The 15,835-nt window shown below is 36.6% G+C and overlaps 1 long non-coding RNA gene across 1 annotated transcript in view; it reads right to left on the reverse strand.

Moving 5' to 3' along the window:
- The window catches only part of LOC129401917 (uncharacterized), a 46,333-nt gene extending 36,172 nt beyond the window's left edge, over window positions 1-10,161 (reverse strand). Inside the window, exons 1-2 of the long non-coding RNA XR_008628435.1 lie at window positions 10,063-10,161; window positions 6,598-6,748 (exon numbers count right to left, since the gene is read on the reverse strand). This is a non-coding gene — a long non-coding RNA (uncharacterized LOC129401917). The remainder of the gene's footprint in view (window positions 1-6,597; window positions 6,749-10,062) is intronic.
- Window positions 10,162-15,835: the final 5,674 nt, after the last annotated feature.

A 15,835-nucleotide genomic window follows, 5' to 3' on the forward strand; every position in this document is an offset into this window, starting at 1 on the left:
CAGAGACAGAGAGACAGAGAGAGAAAGAGAAAGAGAGATAGAGAAGTGCGGGCTTGAGGTGGGGTGAGGGTGATGGGAGGGAAACTGGGTACACTAGTCCTGGAAATATAAACTGGTGGAAGGATGGGTGTTGGAATACTGCATAACTGCAACTTTCTCATGAGCATATTTATAAGATCTATCTCACAGTGATTCAATAAAAAGTCTGGGGGAAAAAAGTTCTTGATTAATGACAAAAGTAGAAGTTAATAATCTAACATTGAAGGAACAAAAGCTGATTTCATTTTCACCAAAACTATAGATCTCTTTGCTCATGAAAATAGGGCATTAAAACCATCATCTAATGAGCAGAAACTATAGAATACCTTAACTGCAATGTAGTAATAGAGTAAGAAAGGGGCATCAATGAAAACAATATTTTATTTTTGTATCGTCAAATTATTTAATACGGATTCACTGAAAAATTCCATATTAATGAATATTAAAGCTAACCATTTTAGGTGCACTTAGGTCTGTGGTCTGGGTAATAGCCTGTGATTCTAATCTACAGGTCAAATTACAGTTTTAAAGACGGAAGTTATAATCACATATTTTACGTTTTGTAAAATGTGCTGATGTTATTTTTTGTTTTGATATATTAAATATATTCTTTCATATTGGCAAAATGTTTTAGAATATCATAAACATTAATAAATGTCAAAATTTTTTCCTTAAAAGTGCAATTTTCCCAACTACACTTGGAAAAATATGGTTTTCCTTTCCCACACTGAATTAATGCCATACATCTACAGAGCAGCAAAGTACAAGATTAGTTTTTTTATTACCAATAATAAAGTTATAATAGTTACCGTTTATTGAACATAAACCAGGCTTGCATTTAAAACATGTATTCTCTAATTTAATACTGGTGATAGCAAGATGAAACATTATTATTATCATTCTTATAGCCATACCTACTTTATGAGGTACAATTTATATTCAATAGACTACATATTTGAAGTATACAATTCAATAATGGGTTTTAAAATATGTATATACTCATTAAACTATAACAAGAGCCAGGATAATAGATATATAACCATTAATCCCAGAGTCTGTATTGTTCATTTACAAGCTATCCCTCCCTTCTAATTTCTACTTCATCTCCTTCCCTCCCATCATGTACTCACTGATCTGCTTCCTGTCACTACAAATCGTGATGTGGAGGCAATAGAATTGGCATGCAATACCGGTGGGAGTATAGATGGTATGCAAACTTTTGAAAACATTTTGGCAGTTTCTTAAATCACTAAGTATACTCATAATATGAATTAGAGGTGCCACTACTAGGTATGGGCTGGAGCGATAGCACAGCGGTAGAGCATTTGCCTTGCACATGGCCAACCCAGGTTCAATTCCTCTGCCCGTCTCAGAGAGCTTGGCAAACTACCGAGAGTATCTCACCCACAGGGCAGAGCCTGACAAGCTATCTGTGGCGTATTCCATATGCCAAAACAGTAACAACAAGTCTCAAGATGGAGATGTTACTGGTGCCTGCTTGAGCAAATCGATGAGCAACGGGATGACAGTGACAGTGACAGTGACTACTAGATATACATCAGAAATAAATTAATGTATATGTCCTTAGAAAGACCTGTGCATAATGCACATAGAGGCTTTATATGACATATGTGTCCTGGAGAATATTTTGTAAACATATTCTTTGTAGTAAGGTCTACATCCAGCAATGCTTGAGCACACAGGTTCACTGCCAGCAGAGATAAGTAAGCTGGTAAGCAGTGTTGAGTCAAGTAATGTTTGGGGTTATTGGGGCCATACCTGGCAGTGCTGTGGGTCACCGGAACCTTTGAAGTTCAGAATGGAAACATATGAGTATATGAGTTTCACCCCTCAGGATACTGCATATGCTAGATATGTTTTCTACTTGAGTGAACAATTCTACTTGAGCACCACCCAATTTCTAGCTTTTCAAACAATATAATGACTGAACTGGCCTCTGAGTCTCCTACTATAGCAAACTTCCTTTGGCAACAGCCATCAGAAAGCTTTTGAAAATACAAAAGTGTGCCACTTATAACAGAAAAATTAAGCAACATACTTGAGCCACTGTGAGGCTCTTATTGAGAAGAACATAAAGTCTGGGTCATTCGTTACTGGAGATGAGAATACAAGATCTAGGGTTTTCTAGGTTCATTATTAATAATGTAAATAATACTTAAAATGAAGTAAGCTTGTTAGGTGCCTACTACTAAGGGTACATGATTTGGGGGTGAGAGGGAAACTGGAAACAATGATGGAGGAGAGCTCACACTGATGAAGGGGTTGATGTTGGAACATTGCATGCCTGAAACAACTGTATTATGAATGGGTTTTTAAATCACAGTGTTTTAATTTAAGAATACATTTAAAGTAAATTAACTAAATTAAAAATAAATCTATATCTTGTAAAAAAGATTAAAAACATGAGAAAAGGATAAAGGAGGAATCTGAAAAACTGAACCAGTAACTTCAAAACAGGCAGTGGAGGTGAGAGAAGGAACCAGCCTGATTCTTTTCTATTCGTAATGCGGCAAGCAACATGCTGTCTGAAACAGCCATCTTTTTTAAGAGGATACCTAGACAGCAAAGTTTCAATAATCCACTTGCACTCACCAAATAAAGGTACCCAACCAATGAGAATAAAGGATTTAGTGCCTTGTAGACCCAACCCTGATTTGACTCTTCGATTCCCAGCATAAATGGTCCCTTGAACATCAACAGACATCTCTGGAACTCCCAACATATAGTGATGTTTGGCCCTGCGCACCACTTTATCCATAGACCCTATCATTGGACTCTCCAGCTGGTTGGCAAACGGTTACCAGGAGAGGTCCCTAAGTCTCCAGAGCATTGCTTGGAATTTTCCTCCAAAAAGAATAAGTCAAATATTAAGATTTATACCACATAGATAATCAGGCAGTGATCACAATAATATGGACTAGTGATAATGTAGCTCAACTAGTGTGGTATATAGTGTGGTAAAGAAGCAAGCTTATTCTACAGAAGTCCTACAGAATAGAATGGGCAAATATTACCTGATAATGGGTGAATGGTATTGGAGAAAAGAGCATTAATAATGTTATGTAAGCATGAATCTAATTTAAAAAAAATAAAATTGCTGTTAACTAAAATAAATATCAGGAGAAATAGACAAAGGAGGTTTGGATACAAAGTTATCTTGGGATATACTAAATTTAAAGCATTTGTTAGATGAATAGAGGGAGGTGTCAAGAAGGATGGTGTGAATGTACAAGTTCAAACACAAACTGGGAGCACTGGAGCGATAGCACAGCCTATAGGGCGTTTGCCTTGCATGCAGCCAACCCGGGTTCTATTCATCCTCCCCTCTTAGAGAGCCCAGCAAGCTACTGAGAGTATCTTGCCTGCATGGCAGAGCCTGGAAAAGCTAACCGCGGTGTATTCGATATGCCAAAAACAGTAACAAAAAGTCTCAAAATGGAGACGTCACTGGTGCCTGCTCGAGCAAACTGATGAGCAACGGGATGACAGTGACAGTGAATATTGGGGAAAGTTATTACTAGATAGCATCTAAGTGTGGAATTAGTATGTAAATAAAGAAAAGAGTATATACTGAACTTTTATAATGTCTAGGAAATAAAAATAATAAATCATAGGCTTAATTTATTATTTTTTTTGGCTTGGGAGCCAACCTGACAGTGTTCAGTACTTACTATTGCCTCTGTTCTGTGCTTAGCAATCACCCTTGTCAGGGTTTGAGGGTATATGTGGAGTGCCAGGGATCCAACCTAGGTCAGAGGCACAAAGCAAGCTCCTGCCCATTGCACTATCTCTCTTGCCCCAACTATAATCTTTAAAAAGAAACCACTGAGTACAGAGTGGAATATTAAGTAAGTATTATATCCTGGAGACAATTTGAAAAGTGTTGGAGGGCAGAGCAATGCAACTAAGATTCCAGTCTTTTAAATCCACCCTAAAATAGACTTTCCAACTACTGGAGAAGTGGCTGCTAATCATTAAGGATCTTGTCTGGTCACTGCTCTTGACCACTCAAATACAGATCCCCAGCCCCTGACCAGGGACAGTAAACCCAAACAGACATATTCTAAGACAAATTTCATTTTAAATTCAAATAATAAATGATAAAGATAGAATCTTATAAGTAGCAAAAAGAGAAAAGCAAAGGATCCCATATAATGAAAACTTGTTGAGATTTTCAGCTTATTTTCCCACATAATTTCTCACTGCAAGAGAGCAGTGGCATGAAGGGGGAAGGGTTGTAAACTACCGAATGAAAAATAACTTCCAATCACATGTCCCCCATCCTCTACTCCCACCCCGTATGAACCAGAGTGCAGAGCCAGTAGTAAGCCCTGAACACCATAAGGTATGGATCAAAAATCTCCCTCACAGTTCATTTCTCTAAATAAATTTTCTTAAGTAATAACTATTTTGCAGGCTGAACGATAGTGCTGAACCAGGAGTGACCTCTGAGCATCACCAGGTGTAGCCCCCAAACAAACAAACAAAAAATTATTTTGCTTCACACACAAAGGAATAATATCAAATAACATATGATATCATTCCTTTGTGTGTGAAGCAAAACAATTTTTTTGTTTGATTTTGTTAGGGCTGGAGCGATAGCGCAGTGGGTAGGGCGTTTGCCTTGCACACAGCTGACCCAGGTTAGATTCCTCCACCTCTGTCGGAGAGCCCGGCAAGCTACCAAGAGTATCTCACCCGCATGACAGAGCCTGGCAAGCTACCCATGGCATATTTGATATGCCAAAAACAGTAACAACAAGTCTCACAATGGAGATGTTACTGGTGCCCGTTCGAGCATATTGATGAGCAACGGGATAATAGTAATGCAGTGATTCAGTGACAGTGAACATATGATAACTGATGATTAGGATATTTTCAGGGAAAAAGGAGCTGGATAAGAGAAGTATAGATGAATTATTCTTAACCTTTTGTGAAGGAATTCAGAGAAATCAAGTGGGAATTGAGGAAGGATGCAAGAGAGGAGGCTTTTTGTTTGTTCTTAGTTTTTCCGCAAAACTCTCTTTTGATTTTATTGTGTTCTACCTGTCAGCATAGGTTGATAATTTTGTAGTCTTAGTATTTTAAACTTGATAAAACAAGATATTTTATCATGTGTATTTATCTAATATTATATTGTGAGATTATAGCTCTTTAAGTATAGAACAAGAGGTCCTTCTACTATTTACCCAATTCTGCCCAATGTCAACATATTTTCTATTTATTAGACACTGTCACTGTATCACTGTCATCCCATTGTTCATCGATTTACTTGAGTGGGTACCAGTAACATCTCCATTTGTCCCAATCCTGAGATTTTAGCAGCCTCTCTTTACTTGTATTTCCCAACTGTTGGAGGCTCTTTCAAGGCTCCTCCAAGGCTGCTCGGATCGGGACTGGGCCTCCTCGGCCCAGATTTTCCATCTCCCAGTAGCTAGGCGGTCACACCCAGGGACTGCCCCCAGTTCCATGCACTGTCAGCGGCCAGCATCCGGAGACTTAAAAGCCAGCTCCTGGAAGCACACAGCCGCAAAGCCTACTTCTCCCTCTGGGAGAACCTGACAAACTACTGGGAGTTTCCTGCCCACATGGGAGAGCCTGGCATGGTCCCCATGGTGTATTCATATGCCAAAACCAGTAACAAGCTGGGTCTCATTCCTCTGACCCTAAAAGAGCGTCCAGTACAGCATCATTGGAAGGATGAGTACAGAGAGGCTTCTAAAATCTCAGGGCTTGGACGAATGGAGAGGTTACTGAAACTGCTCGAGAAATTTGACGATCAAATTTCTCGATGATGATGATGATGATGATGATGATGATGATGATGATGGAGGCTTTTTTAGGGTCAGGGGAATGAGACCTGTTGTTTTTACTGTTTTTGGCAAATCGAATATACCATAGTGAGCTTGCCAGGCTGTGCTGTGCGGCGCAGGATACTCTTGGTAGCTTGTAGCTTGCCAGGCACTCTGAGAGACATATATATATATATATATATGTATATATATGTATATATATACCTCTCTGTGTGTATATCTGTATCTATATCTATAACTATATCTATCTATATCTATATCATCTCCCTCTGTGATCTTATGGAAAATGGGTAGGGAGTGTCTTATTCGTGGCCTTGCAGTCGGGAATATGTTCACTTATGCATGAGGCTTGGTCCAAGCGTGTGGAAAGCGGTCTGGGGCCTGGCAGCGGTTGGGTAGTGGAGGTCGGCTGCCGGGATTGGGTCCCTTAGGGCGGGGAGGGTTCTTACCCACCCACCCCCGTCCCCCTCTGGGGCACCCTGAGTGGAAACAGCCTCTGGTGCAGAGTCCGGTGGCATGGTTATGGGAGCCTCAATTTATATTCCCTTCCGGGAGAAGCAGCAATGAGTTCTGGAGGGTGGCTGATGAGGAGATTATAGGGAACAGGTAGGTGGTGGTTTATGGGTGTGACCCCTGGGTCGCCAGAGACTGGAGGAAGCAGGCAGAGGATCTCTGCTCCCGGGTCCCATTGAGCTGAGCTCAAGATCACAAAGTTCCGAATTACCTGAGTTCCGTGGGACTTCACTCATGAGTGAGACTTGGCCCAAGCAGTGGAAAATGTCTGGAAAGTGGCAGCATTTGGGTAGTGGAGATTGGCTGCCGGAGCTGGGGCCCTTGGGGTGGGGAGGGCTCCTCCTCAAAATGATATTATCCTCCTGTAAAAAATTATTCTAGAGGCAGCCGAATTTATTAGACAACATCAAAAATGGCATTTGTTTCTAGATTATATTACTACTCCCTAGTGAAAATATATCTGCACATAATCAAAATATGAAACTAATCATTCATTACCCAAATCTCACTTATCTTATATGATAGTCACCATCTCCCTCTCTCTGATGCCATTTCTAATCATTGCAAACCATTAATTTTTCCTCTAACTCTATCATACTGTCTACTAGAATTTTATATAACAGTAATCATAAAATATTTACCCTTTTTGTTAAAGGTTTTTTAGCATGATACCTATTCAAGTTACTAAGCTCATTAACAATCGGTTTCCTTTTATTTTGGGTGGTATTGCATAATCTGGAAGTTCTCTAGTCATTTATCTATTTCCAGATGTTAGAATTCTCATAAAATAATCAGTAAATCAAGGGAACTAACGGAGTAGAAGAGTGGGTGTTTAGAGGAACAACATCGTTGAAAGATCATGGAGAGCTGAAGTGCAAACCTTGGGCATCCATCCAACACAAAGCTATTGGAATCAAAAAGGAAGGCAAAAATGCAAGCAAATGGATTTATTAGTCAAATCTTTAGAGGTTCTTTTGCCACTGCTTCTACTTTCTAAACGAACAAGCAAAGTCATTAAATTGGAATTTTAAATAGTGAAAAAGTTGTTACAAAATTTGAGGTGAAAAGGAAGCATATTTAGCAAACAACCAGGAGAGTGGAGAGTGAACAGGCCAAGATATATAGGATATTATGATGCAGCATTAAGGGCTTTCAAAGATAATAACCATGATTTGAGAGCCACAGCACCCAACATGGCTGGTGTTTCTCTCCATGATCATTCCACTGAATGGATGCAGGTGCAAAGATTTCAGGAGGAAAATGATTTGAGGTAAGCAGAGGGGAAAGAAAAACAAGAGGAAAAAATATCCAGTTGGGAAAGCAATATTTGCTTTTGTTTTCAGAAACATGAGGCACATTGCAGCCAGTGGATGTTCTGTAAATTCAAGCAGCTTGAAAGATAGTGACACCATGCCTGGAATTATAAGCAGAAAGCCAATCCTGTTTATCTTCACTGTTAACACAACCCTGAAAATCCAATTGAAGTCCTATAGGTGTAAGCATAGTTGTGATTCTGTTGTCTGTTAAGGTGATGACACTTAACATTTAATTTCCAAGAGGTTTGAGCTATCTTCAGTCTGTCCTCTCAATCAGTGGTACTTCAATTTTTCCAGTCATTTGAATATCACGAGGCCTCTAGCTCTGTTTTATAAACCAGGAGAATCATACCCTACTCAGCCTTTCTGATAAACTGTTGCTATTTTTCCATCTGTCAGATACAGATATTGAGTCAGGGAAAGAATAATCTGTTTAAGGGCATCCTGAAGAATTTACATTTTCTTGATGGATTCACTTGGCCGGGGTATATAAAATATAGAGGCTTTGCAATTCCTCCCACACAATGAATTTGATGCAGAGTATCACAAGAGTGTTCCTGAACAGATTATGCCTCTTATGGCCAGAAACAACAGCGCATGACACATCCCAGAGATGTGGTTACTGTCTGAAACCACTAGCATGTATATTATTTCACAAAGCAGGTTGTCATTTGGTTGAATACAAATAGTACATTTCTAGAAACTCTTGGAAAAAAATACATACACTGCTTTGGTTCAAAGCAATTCATTCACTGTTTAGGTTCAGTCCTTCCTAAACTGACTGACACTGGTTATCTCCACGCTGTTTTTTTGATTGGTACTTCAGCTTTCTAACAGGCTGGTAACTAGAGATCTTTATAAATATCATTATTTGCTTAAAGTAAATGCCCAGTTTTCATTTTGATTTGGGGGAACAGGACTGAGAGAGCATTTTAGGAAACAGAAAATCATGCTAATTTCTTGAACTAGATTTTTTGTTCTAATATACTCATTTTCATTGGCCATCTCTCTTTTCCTCTCCTTATCTCCCTCTCTTGACTTCCTATCCTGCTCCTCCCCTCCTTTCTCTTCTTACCCACTTATTTCTTTTTCTCTCTCTTCCTTGCAGTCTGTTTCTCTGCCTCTCTCTGTCTACCTGTCTGTCTCTGTCTGTCTTTCTGTTTGTCTGTCTGTCTGTCTGTCTCTCTCTCTCTCCAACCTAACACCCCTGTATGTCAGAAAATAAGCTACATTACTTATCCAGTTCACTTCTTTATTCCAGCAAAAAGAATAACAAATATTTTAAATTCTGTCAGAAAACTGACAAATTCAACCCTGCAGACCTTTATTAGGACTTGCATTGGTCTCTGTCTAATTACTTTAGCACTGTAACACTGTCATCCCATTGTTCATTGATTTGCTTGAGCAGGCACTGATAACGTCTCCATTGTGAGACTTGTTACTGTTTTTGGCATATCAAATACGAGGGACAGAGGAATCGAACCGGGATTTGTCACATGTAAGGTAAATACCCTACTGCTGTGCTATCACTCCAGCCCCTAAGTATGTTAATTTCCCAAATTCCTCTGCATCAGTGTACAGCTCAAAACATAGGTGAAATTATTATTTTATTTTCATACTACTTATACTATTTTATTCAGTATGTTTGTTACATATATATTTCCAGTAGTGACTCTTTAGTAAGTTTTAAAAATTGCCTATTTGCATAATATAATAATAAAATTAACTTTATAAAAGAGATGCTAATTTTTTCAACACATAAAAATATGATATATAATCATGAAATTTTATTATTATTATTTTCATGGGATATGCTTACCCATTTCAAAGTTTTAGGAAACTAAATCTGTAAATTATAAAACTTGATTCAAAAATTTATCTATAGTATTCAACAGAAGTTACAAAATGACACATACAAAAAAATACAAGTTACATTTAAAAAGTGTGATGGTTTGTCTATGGTCATAAATCAATCACACATAAATAGATAAACCAATCTAAAAAGATGCACATCAAATTAATTTTTTTTTTACTTTTCAATAATAGAATTAGGACTGATGATGATGAAAGATTTTTAACCTACCTATTATCTTTTTGTATTATAACCTAAATATATTGTTTAGTTGTACTACTGAAAATTAATAAATAAAAATTTAAAGTATCCGAAAAACAAAAAAATGGCTGAAAAATTCTCAGCATCAGCATGTTGTCTTTTATCTTCAAAAAACAAGGATTGCAAATATGACCTTTCAGTGACCTCACTGATCCATTTAAGAGATTTAAAGCAACCTCTCAAGGAAAGTTACTTCTATGGCTTCAATGTCAAGAAAAGCTATTCTTGTCTCTGAAAGTTTACTTACCAGGTATAGTTTGTTGATAGAAGTATAGAGATTCCTTAAAACTCTGCTGCAGAATCACTCTCCTCCCCATGTGAGAACCACTCAATAAGAGCACATTTCTTCCACTATTTATAAAAGCTGAAAAAAAAACCTTAAAAAAAAAAACTTATTTAGTGATGTATACTAGATCACTCTGACTTAAAAGTATGTGGTTATCAATAAAAATCTCAAAGTTTATTTTTCTTTATTAAAAATATGCTGAGCATATTTAATGTAAAAAATCTGTATATTCTATAATAAATTTCCAGTTGTGTTATGTGCTACCTGACAATTCACTCCTGAAAATATCACTTGTTAGCATTGTAATTATCACTCTGAAGCACGCTTGACAATGTTATTGAGAGTAATTTGTTCAAACATACCTTGTTTGGGATACATTCAAATTTGACTCCTCTGGCTATATAACTAAATCAGTGCATTTGTACCTAAAGCAAGTCTGCAATTATCACCACAGGGAATTTCAGAATCACTTTATGTGGTGAGTGGAAACATTAATCTGGGTGCTTAGCTACTGCTTGGATATTAATTGGCACACAGATAATATATATTGAAAACCATTGCTTGACAAAATTTATTATACATTCTATTAAAAAAATTGACTCATATAGTTCACATTCTAATACAGAAAGGTGTTGACTATTGAAACTATCATTTGAAATATATTCATTGCCTTAAATAAGCTTCTAAGAGGTTATTAAATTTAAAGCTTTGCTATTAGCCTTCAGAATTCTTTTCATATGTAAGAAAACTATAAACAATTTTACTCTTGGAATCATTTGACACAAAAAGTAATTTTTAAGAGTATCTAATGCATTTGGAATGAATAAAATAAATGCTTGAATATTTGAACCACTGGTTATAGCATTTATGCAAGATAACAATTAAAAATTTTGTGAAGTATTATTTCATACTGAAGACTTTATTTTATTGTTCTTAGCTACCTTTGGTAAATAAAACGAAAACAAAAATAATTGAGTTATTTTTCATACTGTGAAATAGCTTAAGGAGAGAATATTGAAAAATTTTAATAAATTAAGCATATTTGATCAAAATTAATACTGGAATTAAGATTTCTCAAGCTTTGTGATTCATTTACTCAATCACTCACTTGTTAATTCATTTCTTTAGGCATTGATTAATTACTGATAATATTCTGTACCATGCACTTTTAGCTATGGGAGACAAACACAAACAGCAATACTAACAACAAAAACAAAAAAATGGTCAAATAATAGAATAAATAAAAGTATAGTTTTGGCTGCTAGTATTTCAATGGACATAAAAAAAAATACCTGGATGTATTTAAAATTTTAAAGAGGAATATCAGGGTAGGTCTTATTCAGGTAATGGCAAGCAAGCCAAAAGTGATAATAGAGCAAACTCTGCAAAAATCTTGGAGAAAGAGCATACCTGGAAAAGGAAGATGAAACAATACAAAAAGCACACAAAATAATAGAGTGGCTAATGTTTTAAAGGAAAACACAACCAAAAGTGTAACTTATATACCTTAGAGAAAAAGAGATTAGTGAGAGTTAGAGAGATTATATATAATTCAGAACTAAAATGGCCTGGACAACCATTGAAGAAAGTCAGGGTTTTATTAAAGTTGGGTGGACTAAGGTAAACTCTGACTCTTCATTAATTAGAAGATACATTTCAATTTCAGTCTCTTTTTTTTATATGCTCTAAAATAATATTCAGAAAACTCTGATTACCTTTTAATTCCTTCAGGGCCAGGATTTTATCCAGGGGTGGAATTCAATTTCATACATATGAAACATGTGCTCTTCCATTGAGCTGCATCCTCAGCCTACTTTTTTAATTATCAGCAATTGATCCATAATAAAGATAAAATAAGATATAAGATATGTGTGTATACTTATGCATATATGTTTAGTTGTAAAATTTTGTTGAAATAATTTGTCTTAAATGCATTTTTCAAACAGTGGTGGAACTATCTACAATTGGTCATCCATCCAGTGCCTATCTCCCTCTCAATTCATAATAGAACTCTCACAAATTGATTACAAAGCCAATTCTAGGACCTGAAAAGAATGCATGTTCATATTCTGGCTCTTTCCCTTGGCTATGAGCTCCTTCCCTTTTGTTATTGGTCTCCTAGAAATGAGAATTAGACATCACCCTGAAAGACCTTCATTAACTTAGATGACAATTCTGAATGTTAGAGTCATTGTCAGATAGTTAAGCAGAATAAGCAAATCACCACTGAGGAAAGAACTAGTTAAGTTGATTTTGCTTAATTTTCAAAAAAGCATTTTAAAGAATTTTTTTAAATCAGGCATATCCTTTAAAGGGCTATAGTCTATCTACAGTTCTTGTCTAAATTTCAAGTATATTGACATTTCAACTTTTTTTAGCTCTCCTGATTTTTTGTATTAGATATATATTTGACATGTATCTTCATGTGTGTCATAATTAAAAAGTCAGTACAGGAAGATAGTAGAAGGGAGAAAAAAGAAACTTAGATGCATAACATTTTTAGAGTACTTAAATGTCAATTATGCAACCTTAAAATCAAGTTGTATAGAAAATTTTATATGTACATGACTTTAATTTGAAAAGTCTTCTTTTTTATACTTTTGATATCATATTTCTCAAATTTTAACCCAAAGATAATTATGGAGTACTTATTTGGTATGATACAGATAGCAAATTATAAATAGCAACTTTGAAATAGTGACTCTAAAAGAATTATCACTTTAATGCCAATATGTGATTATTTTTCTTTATATGTTAACTCCTGGTTAACAAGGTTGAGTCCATAAAAAGAGAACTTGGAGAACTTATCATGCTAGTGTGTGTTTAATATAAATAAACCTGCACTTTTAATTCAAAACAAAATATGAGCTGATAAAATTGCAGAAAAATGTGGAAGGCACAATCTGTTTATTACATTGCTCATGTTTTTCTTTCTATTAAAATCAAGCAGTAATGATAACATGCACCTCTGTTAAGGAAGAAGAGAAAAATATAAATTGCCTCCAAATTTGATTTGCATGTCAAGTGATTGAGATAAGATGCAATTGCCAACTTGAAGTTCAATCTCTTCGATCATTACTAGGATTCAAATGACAGTATATTATAGATCACTGATTATTCAATTGATAGCACAATGGATAGGACATTTCCCTTGCACATGGAGGACCTGGACTGGATTCCTGCGTCCCTCTTGGAGAGCCCAGCAAGCTACCAAGAGTATCCTGCCTGCACGGCAGAGCCTGGCAAGGTACCTGTGGCATATTCAATATGCCAAAACCAGTAACAAGTCTCACAATGGAGACGTTACTGGTAACTGCTCGAGCAAATTGATGAGCAAGGGGATGACAGTGATACAGTGACAGTGATACAGTGATAGCTATAAATAATAAAAGTGCTTGCCAGGATTTGCAATGTTCTTTAGGATCCTCCCCTAGACTTTCACTATTCTTATTTTTATCATCCTCCTCTTACTGTCATCTGCTTTAGTCATATTGGTGTGCTTCCTCTTCTCAATGTCTTTGTTAAAAATGGTTTGCTTCATTGGGTTCACACTTACATCAATTTTCAGTAAATCTGTCATTTTCCTGCCCCCATTAGGATCAAAAATTTTGTGCATGCATTTCATATTCTCTTGAACATCATGAGCCTGTCTGTGAATAGAGGTTAGAGACAGTTTTAACTTTTTATTACTAATTAATGTCTATCTTCTTCTCTAGGCTTTGATTTATGAAAGACCAATCATGTTCAGTTCTCTTCACCATTGTAAAACAACGTCAAAAGACTTCAAATCCCATAATATTCTATAAATTATTAGCAAAAATAGGTTAAGTAAAAAATGAATATTAATTTAGTAATTGTATCAATAGAAATTTTTTTTAATTTCCTGCTCCTACAAATAAATTTCAATCTTCAACTTCAAATAGTCATAAATTAGCTTATTAGTTGGAATCTATCATTGTTTCTTCTTTCTTTTCTTCTTTATTTCTGTCTTTCCTTCTTTCTTTTTTTTTTTTTTGCTTTTTGAGTCACACCCAGCGATGCTCAGGGGTTACTTCTGGCTTTGCACTCAGGAATTGCTCCTAGCACTGCTTGGGGGGCCATATGGGATGCCAGGGATTGAACCCAGCCTCATGCAAAGCAAACACCCTACCCGCTGTGCTATCGCTCTGGCCCTCTTTTTGGAAAACAAATCTTGAATTTCTCACTTATAAAAAAGAAATTCCCCTAATAGTATTGTAAACATTCATTTCTCTTTTTGAGTATTGTACAAACACAAATATATATGATTTCAAAGGCACGTTGTCTCTTTAATCATTTTTAGAACTTATATTTCTAAGTTTTTATCAAAAATAAATTTATAGGAAGCGGCAGGCACTCTGGTGAGCAACGCGGCCCGGACAATGCTCCGGACCCGAATCGGGGCCAGCAACACTTGGGGGCTGGAGGGAGGAGGTGCCGCCAGCACACCTTCTCCAGACGGAACCCTGGCAACACTGGGCAGCAACTAACACGGCTCCAGGATTCGGGACTGGGACAGATACAAGCCGTGCGGCCGCTAACGCGGCCGCGTGACCTTTTCTAAAACCTGAAAACATACAATCTTTGAATGGAAAACTAATTATCAAATGCCTCCTTATTAGGGATATCTTGTTTGGGGATATAACTCCCACAACAATAGTGAGTTTTGTGTTGAAATATGGAACGTAATCAAGGTGAAGAGAAAATAAAGTGAGGTTCATCAGTTATACAGTTGGGGTGGGGGGCGGGGGGTATACCGGGGATTTTGGTGGTGGAATATGGGCACTGGTGAAGGGATGGTGTTTGAATACGGTATAACTGAGACATAAACCTGAGAACTCTGTAACTTTCCACATGGTGATAAAATTTTTTAAAAAATAAAAATTTAATTAAAAAATAAATAAATAAATTTATAGTAGTTTTTAAAATCCTGTTTAATTTCTTTGTTTTCTGTTGTGATGTCCCCCTTTTCATTTGTGATTCTTTTTATAAGGGTTCTCTCTCTCTCTCTTTCTTTGTGAGTCTTGCTAATGGTTTATCAAACTTGTTTATTTTTCTTGAAGAAACAGCTCTTGGTTTCATTAATCTTTCGGATGTCTTTTGGTTTTCCATGTCGTTGATCCCTGCCCTAAGTTTTATTATCTCTTTTCTTCTGCCTGGTTTGGGCTCCTTTGTTGGTCTTTTTCTAAAATCTTAAGCTGTGAAGTCAAGTTATTTATGTGGGCCCTTTCTTCCTTCCTGAGGAATGCTTGCAGAGCTATAAATTTTCCCCTTAATACAGCTTTAGCTGCGTTCCCACAGGTTCTGGTAGCTTGTGTCTTCATTCTCATTTATTTCTAGGTACCTTTTGATTTCTTCCTTGATTTCCTTCCTAACCCTCTCATTGTTCAACATCGAATTGTTTAATTTCCAGGGGTTGGATTTGTTTTTCTGTGTCTGTGTGTGATTAACTTCTATCTTCAGTGCATCATGGTCTGAAAAGATAGCTGATACAATGTCTATCTTCCTGATTCTGTTGAGGGAGGTATGTTGTGTGGCCCAGCACATGGTCTATTCTGAAAAATTTTCCATGTGCACTGCACCTCAGAAGATACAGCGACCAAAGTACCAAGACAGCCTACAGAATGGGAAAGGATATTTACCCAATACTCATCCAATAAGGGGTTGATATCAAGGATATACAAGGCACTGGTTGAACTCCACAAGAAGAAAACTG

The sequence above is a fragment of the Sorex araneus genome, chromosome 2 (assembly GCF_027595985.1).
Source record: "Sorex araneus isolate mSorAra2 chromosome 2, mSorAra2.pri, whole genome shotgun sequence".
Classification (NCBI taxonomy): Eukaryota; Metazoa; Chordata; class Mammalia; order Eulipotyphla; family Soricidae; genus Sorex; species Sorex araneus.